The following is a 12419-nucleotide window of genomic DNA, read 5'->3' on the forward strand; positions in this document are numbered from 1 at the left end:
TTGTAGATGTTTAGTATGTCTAAAGTTTTATAAGCTGTTATAAAATTGGGTTAGATATTTAAAATCCATAACAAAGAACAGTTGCATGCTCACATAGGTTAACCACTTGTTCTAATAGTTAAAATAGGTCATTAAACTTGTAAAACTAGGGTTATAAACTCAACCGGTATATAATCCTATCGAAGGTTTGGGGTATTTAAGTTGACGATCTATAGAACACCTCCTACCTGGGGATTATGGCCGAATAATTGAGTGTTGATAACCAGTTTTATGAGTATTCGTGAGCGATGTGAGGTAATAAAAGGGTTTATTGCCTATACATCGTAGGTTTAAGTCCATTTATAAGAGTTATATTTGGATAAACCATATAGAGTTAGGGTTGTTTTTATTTAGCTAAAAAATAACACTAAGTATAATTTTACCCAATAATTAGAACACTTCAATGGTAGTGAATAATTTCTATATGATAGAGTTATTAGAAAACTTTAGCGGGAGATTAATAACATACGCGGTATGTTATTCTTAGCTCTCGCGTCCCTAAGAGTTCACAGTCTGGATTTAAGCGGTACTTCGTGTCACTCTGGAAGTGACCTCCCTTCGGAAATAATTTTTTACCTTAAATTTAGATTTGGGTGAATATGGGGAAGTAGTTCGAACAGAAATCAAGTTTACGATTTCAATTGCCATGTCTCCACATAGTTCACACCGTGAGATTCATATGACACTTCGTGTCACCCTGGGACTAACCTCCCTTCGAAAAGTGTTTTGTATGAGTCAATATCAAGGTGAACGGGAGAAATAGTTCATAGTAAGTGGGTGAAGGAAATGTGTCAACATATCCTGCGATCTCTTCCGTTAGTTTGGACCGTGAGATTCCTATGTTACGCCTACCGGTTAGCTTTAAGCGACCCTTTGCTAGTCGTTTATTTTTTGACAGTTATCCCCTCGGAAGGTTGTAACATAAGATTCAGAACAGCTCAAGTTCCAGAAATGGAGCGAATTTCTTTGGTCTTAGTGATCTCTGATGTCTAAAAACGGTGGGTCTACACTTACAAAATTATTAAATGTTAATAATGTCTGACCAAAAGCTGTACCTAAATGACTATCAGAATATGAGTTATTCTGGAGATAGTATTTAGTCAATAACGTCTTGATGTAGTATCGTTGCAAAAGAATAATCTTTAGTACATTATTAAAATTGCTAAAACTTGATTAGTTTTAAAATTTCAGAATGACGAGTTCAATAATACAAGTGTTGGCATTGAATAAACTCATCGGGGATAATTATGTGAATTTGAAATTAAATTTGAACACGATACTTGTGATAGATGATTTGTGGTGTGTCTTAACTGAGGATTGTCCTTCCATTCCTAGCTCTAGCATAGACCGAAATGTTCGGGATATGTATGAAATATGGATCAGGGCTAATGATTAAGCTCGTGCTTATATCTTCGCCAGTTTATTTGATGTGTTGGCAAAAATGATATGAGTACTGCCAAAGATATTATGAAATCTCTGTGAGGGATGTTTGGACCACCGTCTTTCACCTTGAGGCATGATGGCATTAAGTACGTTTACAACAGTCACATGAAAGTTGGGACCAATGTTCGTGAACATGTCTTGAACAGATGGTCTACTTTAATGTGGCAGAAGTAAATGGTGTTGTCATGGATGAGAGAAGTCAAGTTGGTGTTATTCTAGAATCTCTTCCAAAGAGTTTTCTGCAATTTTGTACGAATGCATTAATTGAATACAACTTGACTACTCTACTAAATGAGCTACAGGCTTACCAGAAAATGTTGAGAACAAAGGTTTGGTGTCAGAAGTAAATGTTGCTAGTGTCAAGAAGAGAGGAATGTCCTCCAAGCCTGATGTTGCCTCCTCTTCAAAGAATAAGAGTAGTCTTGTGAAGAAAGGCAAAAGGAAAGGGAAGAAGATACCTACTGGAAAGAAAGGCAAAGATATCGCTACAAAGGAAAATGTTTCCAATGCAATGAAGAAGGGCACTAGAGGAGACTTTGCCCTCATTATCTTGAAAAAAATAAAGCAGGGAAAGGTAGCCAAGCTAACTTGTCCCTGGGACTGTTTGCTTAGCTCATCCATTGGGAGAAGTTGCTACTTGTTTTAACTGTTAAATCTTGTAAAGAACAAATTGTATATATTCTTGTGATAAATGAAATGTTCATTTTCAAAAATTATGTTTGTTCAAGCAACCTATGTTAAGAATCAAATCATTACAAGCCATTTCCAAATATTCAGATATTTAAACGGCTAGATCAAAGTATAGATAGTTTAAAGATTTCTAAATCTGACTGTTAACAAAGAGTTGTTGAGACAGGTCAGATGCATCTTGCACAAAGAGTTGAGAGTACCTCAATGTAGTGGGAGGAAAGTGTGCTTCCTAGCCATTATTGAAAATAAGATACAATCCTCATATAGTTTTACTCTAAAGCCTATTGTATACTAATCAATGTTTACAATGATTCTCTCAGCTAAAGTGTTTGAAAATTACCTAGTAGAACTAGGAATATCAGATAATCTAGGGCAAGAGGGAGAAATATCGGGTATAGAAATACCGAATGATAAAAGATGGGTATGGGATGTCTTAGTTTATTGTATTTCTCTATAAAATTCAGAAACTCAGTCTTATATATCGAATATATAAGTTACCACTGGAGTTTTAGTCCAAGTGGGAGTTTGTTGGGTTTTATGTTCTAAAACTCGTGGTATGTAAACAATGGAACTTATTCTAAAAATTCAATAAAGGTGTTATTGAATAGATCTATTGCTTGAATAGAAATCCAATAAACCAAAACGTTTCTTGACTATTGGATGAATACTTGAACTTCATGTGGAGACATAAAGGTGGATCAAGTTCGAGTAAATAGTCAAAATGATCTATAGTATATGGCTAAGGTTGGGTGCCTTATTCTGGTAATACTATTGGATGTAGCATGCTCTGTAGTTGTTACAAGGAGTTGTAAAGTGCTACAAACAAAGTAGTCCTAATTCGTTCATATTGGACATGAGAAATGGGGGTGTTCTTGTGCAAAAGGGTTTGTACAAGATCGGACCACGAAATGAGTCTACTGTTTAAGACTGACTATTTCAAAGCGATGACCTAGGTAACTTGACCTTACTCCTGAGCTAACTATGAACTCTTGTTTATTCGGGATTACCCTTAGATTTACATAGGTGAGGGTTGGCTCAACAGCGCCGGCTCAATAAGACTGCCATTTAAGGGGTAAGACTGGATAGACAACTGGGGACATAGGGTACAAGAGGGAATTCACTCCTACCCGCTTTAGGGATAGTAAAAAGGTTGTTCCCTTAAGTGTTGATTCTGGGTCTTGAATAAAGAACCCCACCCTCTCATTGGCCCGAGAGGGACTTGGTTTTATTGATTAGATCACAAAACAATCGTTCATTAGAATATCAGTGGGGACTTAAGGAACATAAAGAAATTTCGGGGGTAAAACAGAAATTTAACCCAGCCATTATTACGAACAACCTGTGAAGAGCTAACTTACGAATCATGGTTATATCGAGTGGACATAATATATCTACAGTGAGGGGAGTTCAACTATGGGCTTTAGTGGAATGACCCATTAGTTAACGAATAGGGGTTAGATCAGTTTAATGAATTTAGTCGATTAATCTCAGATCGTTGGAGCCCATGATCTGTAGATCCACAAGGTCCCCCTACTAGCTCAGAAATGGATTAGCTCTAGAGTAGCATGATAAGTTAATTTGAAATATTGGAATTAGAATCAAATGGAATTGGAGAAAATATATTTAAATTTGTAAAATTAATAAATTTTTATTTTAGAAATAAAAATGATTTAAAATCAAAATTGGATTTTGGAAATTGAAAATTACACAAAATTGAAAAATGGGTTTTTCATGTTCATCTTTAACTAGCTCACAATGAAACTCACATCTTCCTTCATTTACTCCAAGCATGAGCTGCATCCCATGTAGCAAATCTCTTTCCATGATAGTCTACAATATATTGAATGGATTGGAGTGAAGTGCAGATGACGCAACCGAATGAATTTTTCTGAAAAATTTGGATGAAGAAGATGTTCTTCATTTTGGGTTATTGCAGTAAGCTATCTCCATATTCCCTTTGATTCCAGCTTATCTTGAATCCCACGACTCAATCTAGAACATCAAGAGAATAGTAAGGAAAATCTTGTGATGGGGTGTACAAAGATTTGAAGGATTTAGTAGTTGGAAATAAAGATTTCAATGGTTCGGCCAAGGTATGTTTTTAAAACCCATTGAACTCTGTTTTAGCACCAAAATTAATGAATTAGAGTGCTTATGGATCCTGTTTTCTTCCGCTGCTTGCTACTACCGATCCAACAGACTATAACTTATATCCTCAACTGTGTTCCTTCCAAGAGTGTTTTGAGAACACCATTGGAGTTGTGGAACGGGCGTAAAGCTAGTGTGCGTCACTTCTACATATGGGGCTGCCCAGCACATATGCTTGAGACTAATCCAAAGAAATTGGACCACGTTCGAGGTTGTGCCTCTTTGTAGGCTACCCAAAAGTACACGAGGGGGTACTTTTATGATTCTAAGGAAAACAGAGTATTTGTTTCTACGAATGCTACCTTCCTAGAGGTGGATCATATGAGGGAGCACAGTCCACATAGTAAGATCATGTTACGTGAACTTTCCAACAAAACTACTAAAACTTCAACAAGAGTTGTTGAAAAACCTGCTCCATCAGCAAGAGTTGTTGATAGAAGTTCATCTGGTAGGTCGGTTCCACCTCAAGAGTTAAGGGAACCTCGACGTAGTGGAAGGGTTGCAAACCCACCTATTCGCTATATGAGTTTCACTAAAATCCTGGCTATGGTAGTCGATGGCGAGGTTGAGGATCCATTGTCTTATTAGAAGGCAATGAAGGATGTTAACCAAGATGAATGGGTCAAAGCCATGGATCTCGAGATGGAGTCTATGTACTTCAACTCAGTATGGGATCTTGTAGATCAATCTGATGGGGTACAACCTATAGGTTGCAAATGGATCTACAAGAGGAAACAAGGTGCCAATGGGAAGGTGCAAACCTTCAAGGCTAGACTTGTGGCAAAGGGTTACTCCCAGGTGGAAGGAATCGACTATGAGGAGACTTTTTCTCCTGTTGCCATGTTGAAGTCTATCCGCATCCTCCTGTCCATTGCTTCATAATATGACTATGAGATATGGTAAATGGACATCAAAACTGTCTTTCTGAATGGTAATCTTGAGGAAACCATTTATATGGTGTAGCCCGAGGGATTCATAACCAAAGGTCAAGAGAAAAAGGTTTGCAAACTGAATCAGTCCATTTATGGGCTGAAACAAGTGTCTCGATCTTGGAACATTTGGTTTGATACTGCGATCAAATCGTACGGCTTTGACCAAAACGTTGATGAGCCTTGTTTCTACAAGAAAATCATCAACATTTCAATAGTTTTCCTAGTGTTGTATGCAGACGATATCCTACTCATTGGGAATGATGTAGGTCTACTGACATTAGTTAAAAATTGGCTAGCGACCCAATTCTAAATGAAAGATTTGGGAGAGGCTCGGTTTATTCTTGGTATTAAGATCTTTCGGGATCAAAAGAACAAAGTGCTAGAGCTGTCTCAAGCATCGTACATTGACAAGATGTTGCTCAAGTACTCAATGCAGGACTCCAAAATGGGCCAACTGCCTTTCAGGCATGGAGTTACATTATCTAAGGAAATGTGTCCTAAGACACCTCAAGAGGTTGAGGAGATGAGACGAGTCCCCTATGCTTTTTCGTTGGCAGTTTGATGTATGTGATATTGTGTACTAGACTGGACATTTGCTATGCTATGGGGATAGTCAGTAGATATCAATCTAATCTAAGACAGGGTCACTGGACCGCCATCAAGAATATCCTCAAGTATCTTCAGAGAACGAGGGACTACATGCTCATGTATGGATCTAAGGATTTAATCCTTACTGGATACACGGACTTTGACTTTCATACTGATAAGGATTCTCGAAAATCCATTTCAGGCTCAGTGTTCACTTTTAACGGATGAGTTGTCCTATGGCGAAGCACTAAGCAGGGGTGCATCGCCGACTCCACGATGGAGATCGAGTATGTAACGGCTTGTAAAGCTGCTAAAGAGGTTGTTTGGCTCAGGAAGTTCCTAACTGATCTGGAAGTTGTTCTAGACATGTCTAGGCCCATCACCCTCTATTGTGATAATAGTGGTGCTGAGGCGAACTCCAGGGAGCCTAGGAGTCACAAACACAGCAAACATATAGAGTGAAAGTATCATCTCATCCGGAGATAGTGCATCGAGGGGACGTGTTTGTCACGAAGATCTCTTTGCAGAACAACGTTGCTGACTCATTTGTGAAAGCTCTCATGGCTACAGTTTTTTAGGGTAACCTTCAGAGTATGGGTCTACGGGACCACCCGCGGCTAGACTAGGGCAAGTGGGAGATTTTTGTACTAGACCTTAGTGCCCTAGTTTATTGTTTTGTACTTGTTTTTATGTACACTCACTCACTTTAGGACAAGTGAGAGATTGTTGGGGTTGATGGCCTAAACTCTCATTGGGTTCTGTAGTTTGTAAACACCTATATTGAAAAAACGCATATGATGTAATAATATTAAAAATTTTCTTCACTGTTGTCTATGAAACATGAGATGTTTTATTTGAATTTACCACAAACCAATAAATTAAGATCCCTGGTTATCGTGGTAAATTAAGCATGTATGTGGAGACATACAAGTGGATCATGCTTTAAGTGATAAGCAAAATGGCTTGTAGTATATGGATATAGGAGGGAAACTTTATCCTAGTGACACTATGGATGTAGCTCGTTTTGTAGATAGTTACAAGTGTTGTGACGTGCTACAGATGGTCCGATCTTGATCATTCATGTGGAGACATGCGAGCGGAGGTGTCCTATACAAAAGAGTATGTATAAGATCGGACCACGAAGTGTATAGTCTCGTTATATAATGTCGTTCATGACAGAGACTTCACTTCACTAGGATAACCATAGGTAACATGACCTTAATCCTAAGTGAGTTGGGAACTCTTGCCTTTGAGGGCGGTCCTTTGATTTGCATAGGTGCGAGTGGCCAGATTTCTGACTCAAACCTACCACTTTGGGGATTCATCTGATTGGAGAGCTGAGAACATAGCTACATAAGATAGAATTCACTCCTTCCCTGAAGTAGGGGTAAGTAGATAGATTGCTCCCTTAAGGGTTGATTTTGAGGCTTGAACGATGTGATGCCACACACCTTCTCATGGCCCGAGAGGTGTCCACTCATAGTAGGACTATGTTGTATTGTTCATTAGAGGGATCAGTAGTATTTAAGGAGTTAGATGTAACTATAGAAACAAAATGGTAAATTGGTCCAATTGTACTTACGAGCATCTGTGAAAGGTTATCGTACTGTTGACTGGTTATATCCGATGGACACGGAAGGTCCCCTATTCACATACCGTTGGAGCTTCAAGTTACAGGTCCATAAGGTCCCCTTGGTAGCTCAATGGATTCAAGTTGAGAATTAGTTTTTGGGTGAGTTTGAAGTGTTTGAATTTTCAAGAGGTAGTTTGATTATATATGATATGATTAAACTGGTTCAATTATATATAATATACTTTACATGATGTATGAGATACATTAAATGAAGGAAAATGATATAAATATGATTTATATCAAGTAAAGGGAAAAATGACTATGGTTTAAATGTTACATATAATGTGATATTAAAATTATAGGTTGTAAATATAATATGATAAGTTAGTTATTATATTTATTTATAATTAAGAAAATTATGAGATAATTATTGGTGGTTTCTCTTTAACCATGCGTGAAAGTGGGAGGTTATATTCAGTTTTTATAACTAAAGGATAAAATGAAAATGTCTTCATTTTGTAAGGATCGCTTCATTTGAGCACACAACCAATCGTTTACCTCATGAGAGACTGTGCAACAGCCTTCTAGCTTTTGACTAACCGATTGTGTACACGCACCATTATCTAAATGATCGTGTAGCATTTTACTAAACGATCGCTGGCTAGTGAGTTTCACTAAACGATCGTGTAAATGATCATGCCTGATTTCCTAAACAATCGTGTACCTGCTGAAATTTTTCTCAACGATCAAGCACAAAGTCTATACGATAGACACTATACTCTCCCACTTACTTGGTCATTGAGTTCGATCGTTGTTTCCTCCAAACCTCTACCAAATCCAATAGAGCCCACACTCCTAAATTCTCACTCTGAGAATACCAAAGTTACTGGGTGGTGGTTGTAACGATAAAATTTAAAATATTTATTTATAAGTATGCACTATGATGATAGATGAATGATTAATCCATTGACAAATGAATGGAATTGATGATGTGCTTTGCGATAAAGATATTTCACGATAGTACGTTCTAAGTGTGTGCGTTGATGATAATATGCTCGTAGTATGCGATGATGTAATACATGTCACAAGTTTCCTTGCGCTGGAACCAAGTATAATTCCAACGCAAGTTTCTCAGAATGACCTAAGGTTGAACACAGGGATTGTTATCGTTTAGATGTGATACTAATGTGGTATATACAACCGGCTTCATAAAGAATAAGAAATTGTTGGTTTGTGCAGAAAATGTAAATTGTGTTGTAAATAAATGTCTAAACTACTATGATACAGGATGAGGACTGGCTGTGAAGCTGTACAAAATAATCTAATGAATGCGATGGCAAGTCTTGTGAATGACTCAGAAAAAGAATGAGTAGAGGGAAAGGACATCGCAAGTTTGTCAATCTCGTTAAGGATGCAACTAAGGTTCCGCTTTCTCTTGGCGTACACCTTTCAGTGATCGGCCGCGTTCCCATACATCTATGGTGAAATAGAGATGGACGTAATGAAAGCAAGATTATTTCCATCTCTGGAAATACTTCTCGCTTTAGTTAACGCATTATTCCAACTTTCTCTCGATAGGCGGTATAACATCTTCACTTCTGCTCTCACAAGTGAAGATGTCGTCGAGCATGCTTTAGCTAAATTTAGCCGATTACCTTAACAAAGATTAACTCACTAGCTTAATTCTTCCTCTTTACCTAGGGGATTAAGAACACATGATGGAGAAAATGGATGATAAATATATGGAAAGGAACAGAGAGAGGATAATGATGAGAGTTTAAATCTAAAGATCAACGTTTGATACATGATTTGTGAATGAAAGATTAAAGAAGATGAGCACAGTAGATGAATGAAAGAATAGAAACAAATATGGAAAGAGTGTCAATGTCTTGACACAGATCCTGTGCTTGCCGGCGTGTGGATGAAGTGGAGTGGAAAGTTTCCCTCTCAGACTTGCTTTTCTGGTAAGAGAGGACCTCTTGCACAGAGCTTCAGCTGTAGGAATAGGAAGAATTTCTTGCTCGGAGACTCACTTTTCAGCCTTATCTCGTCGTTCTCCCAGATTTTCTCTGTAAAGTCTCTTCAGACCAGCCTCCTTTGCAATGAATTCAAGGAAGCTATTTATAGACAAGACCTTGGGTCTTTTTATTGGTGGTCTCACTGTGTAATTGTGATCATTCCTGCTATGACGTAATGGAAATGTCCGCTCTGCTCCACGATCAATCTGTCAGAATCATACAATAGAAAGTTGTACACTAGTCATAATAGCCTGCGAATGTGTTGCTCTTCACATCTTCGATCAATCACTGCATGCGGTGTAGTTTTTTTTATTACCGCATGTGTTGGATATGCGTTGATCGCTAGAATCCATGATCGATCGTCGCATGCGCTGCCATTGCATTGATCTTTCTTCATTCTTGATCGATTGGCGCATGCGATGTAGATGCGTTGTACATTTTGTCCTCGAGTAATTAACGCATGTGGTGACCTATTTCCTGTAAAACAGAGACTTAGACATTCCATTTCTCCATCGCAATGGGGTTAGTGCGTATGTTCACGACATTTTATAATTTTCATATTTCTCAGCCAATTCTTATACTATCGACGCAACTTTTCTTTCTTTTTGCCGCATAATCTAAATAAAACAGCATAAATAACTTGTATTCCTACAAGTTATCAGTGGTGTCCAAGAGGTTACTTGTTCGTGGAGAAGATTGTTCGTGACTACCAAATGATTGGGTAGACGATCTGGACGAGAGCGAGATTTTGTTGTCCAACATAATTGGCTTCATCAATGCTTAACCCATTCATATCCGCCACGTTGAAGTGGACCATCATGTTGAAAACATGTTCTCGAACAGATGCCCCTTCTTGCATACGGGCATTGAAGATGTGTTTTAGAGCGTCATGCCTGAGTTGTGCGAATGGTTGTCCAAATATTTCCCTCAGGGACTCCATGATCTCACGGGTTGTGAGCATGGGCTCATGCTTCTTGGCCAAGACTTTATTAAGACTTGCCAAGATATATGCTCGGGCCTTATCATTTGCCCGTGTCCAACACTCTTAAGCTTCCCGAACATTTGAGGAGCATTGGGAGTTGGAATGGGAGGACAATTCTCCATGAGGACCAAACGAAGATTATCGATGATCAGTATTTTGTTGATACTGTTTTTCCAACTAGTATAATTTTCTTCTGTTAATTTATCCACAACGAGCAAATTTAATGTAGCAGTTGATATAATAAAATAATTGCTGAAAAAGAACAACTATTTACTATTAGTTTACTTTGCATTAAACCACTCAAACAACCGATCAACTTAAACAAAATTTTAGTATACGCTAAGTAACATCTAATTTTGTAATGATGTTTCAATGAGGCAGGACAAAAGTCACCGTAGGGTGATCAAGTATCCCTTCACTAAAATGAGACATTCTCAACCATTAGATAGAAAAAAACACCTTGTTACTGTGACTAATAGTCACCATTGTTTGATCCATAATATGTTAACTCACTTAATAATTCTTGTAAGTGTAACCCCTCATTTTAGGTCCTAAAGTTCTACCCCAATGAGCTAATTGTAGGGAAAAACCGATTGGGACATGAGGCGATGCATGTAGGGAAAAACCTTATCCATTTATGGAGATTGAATAAAGCGTCATGCAATACTGCCATCCTTTAGGGGGACACCCACGATTCCATGAGGCGATGCATGAAACTTTATTTAATCTAATGAGAGACATCAGGGGATGTGCTTCACATGTCCCAGTCCCACTTACTATAAACACTCTCTCTATTCACCTTGTTATTGACCTACCCAAATGCCATCTGTAAGGGGACACTCATGATGCCTCGAGCCGGAGTGTAGATCTCATGGTGTGAATTTATAGGGAGAAACGTGTATAGAATAAAATGAAGTATCATATACCTCATCTTCCTCTCACTGAGTGTTTTACCTAGGGTTAATTAACTTAGAAAAAAACCTAGCTACTGATTTTAACTAAGTGAACATTTAATTTGTTCAAAAACAACACTTGTCTTTGATGATTAAACAATTTGATTGAAGTCTCATTTAACTCTTTAACAGATTTTGATCAAACTTGCATGCACATAACAAATCTATCTAATTCACCTTTCTAGGCAGGTTCCCAGGTAAAGGTGCGACGTTTCCATCAACTTAAGTACCCTAGCCTAGACAAAACCCACCTTAGACAAAAGGTCCCTTATAGATACATTTGTTACATATTTAATATTTTATTAAGAATAAATTTAATCCTATTAGACTGATTAAAAGATTCAACTAAGATTTCTAATCTCATTAGAAATGTGATCTTAGGCTATCTCAATCACGTTTTAAAACAATTTTAAAAATGATTATAGCCTAAGGTTTGCATGCAAATCTTAATTATCGATTTTAATTCTAATTTCATTGAATTATAATGATTATAAATAAATAATTAATTAAAATATTCATTGCATGCTTGACATATTTCAGTTAATTATGACATTAATAAATTAACTTAAGTTAGTGTCATGTTTCATGCAATCTCAATTCATTACTAATATATATAACAATTATATAACTTGGTAATGAATAATTTTATAACATGCTTGCATACATTCATTCAATCATATATTATAACAATTATAATATAAGTGATGCATGGAGATGCTATAAATGCATGCATACATATATTATAATAATTATACTATATGATGCATGTGCATGCTATATAATTTAAATCATGCATGTACATATATTATAACACTTATAATATAAAATGATGCATAAATATAAATGCATAACTTATGGTCGATTTTAAAACTATATGACATACAATATGACATATACTAAAAACATACATCAAATGTATATTTATAACTAGCAATTAATGGATCGGGATAGGACACCTGAAAGGAACTTACAAAGCTAAAAAAAATACAAAAATAAAAGCCAACTGGTTCGAAACAAGTGAACCAGGCCTTGAACTGCTCGAACCAAACCGTC

This window comes from Benincasa hispida, chromosome 1, assembly GCF_027475165.1.
Source record: "Benincasa hispida cultivar pf3 chromosome 1, pf3_genome.v1.1, whole genome shotgun sequence".
Taxonomy (NCBI): Eukaryota; Viridiplantae; Streptophyta; class Magnoliopsida; order Cucurbitales; family Cucurbitaceae; genus Benincasa; species Benincasa hispida.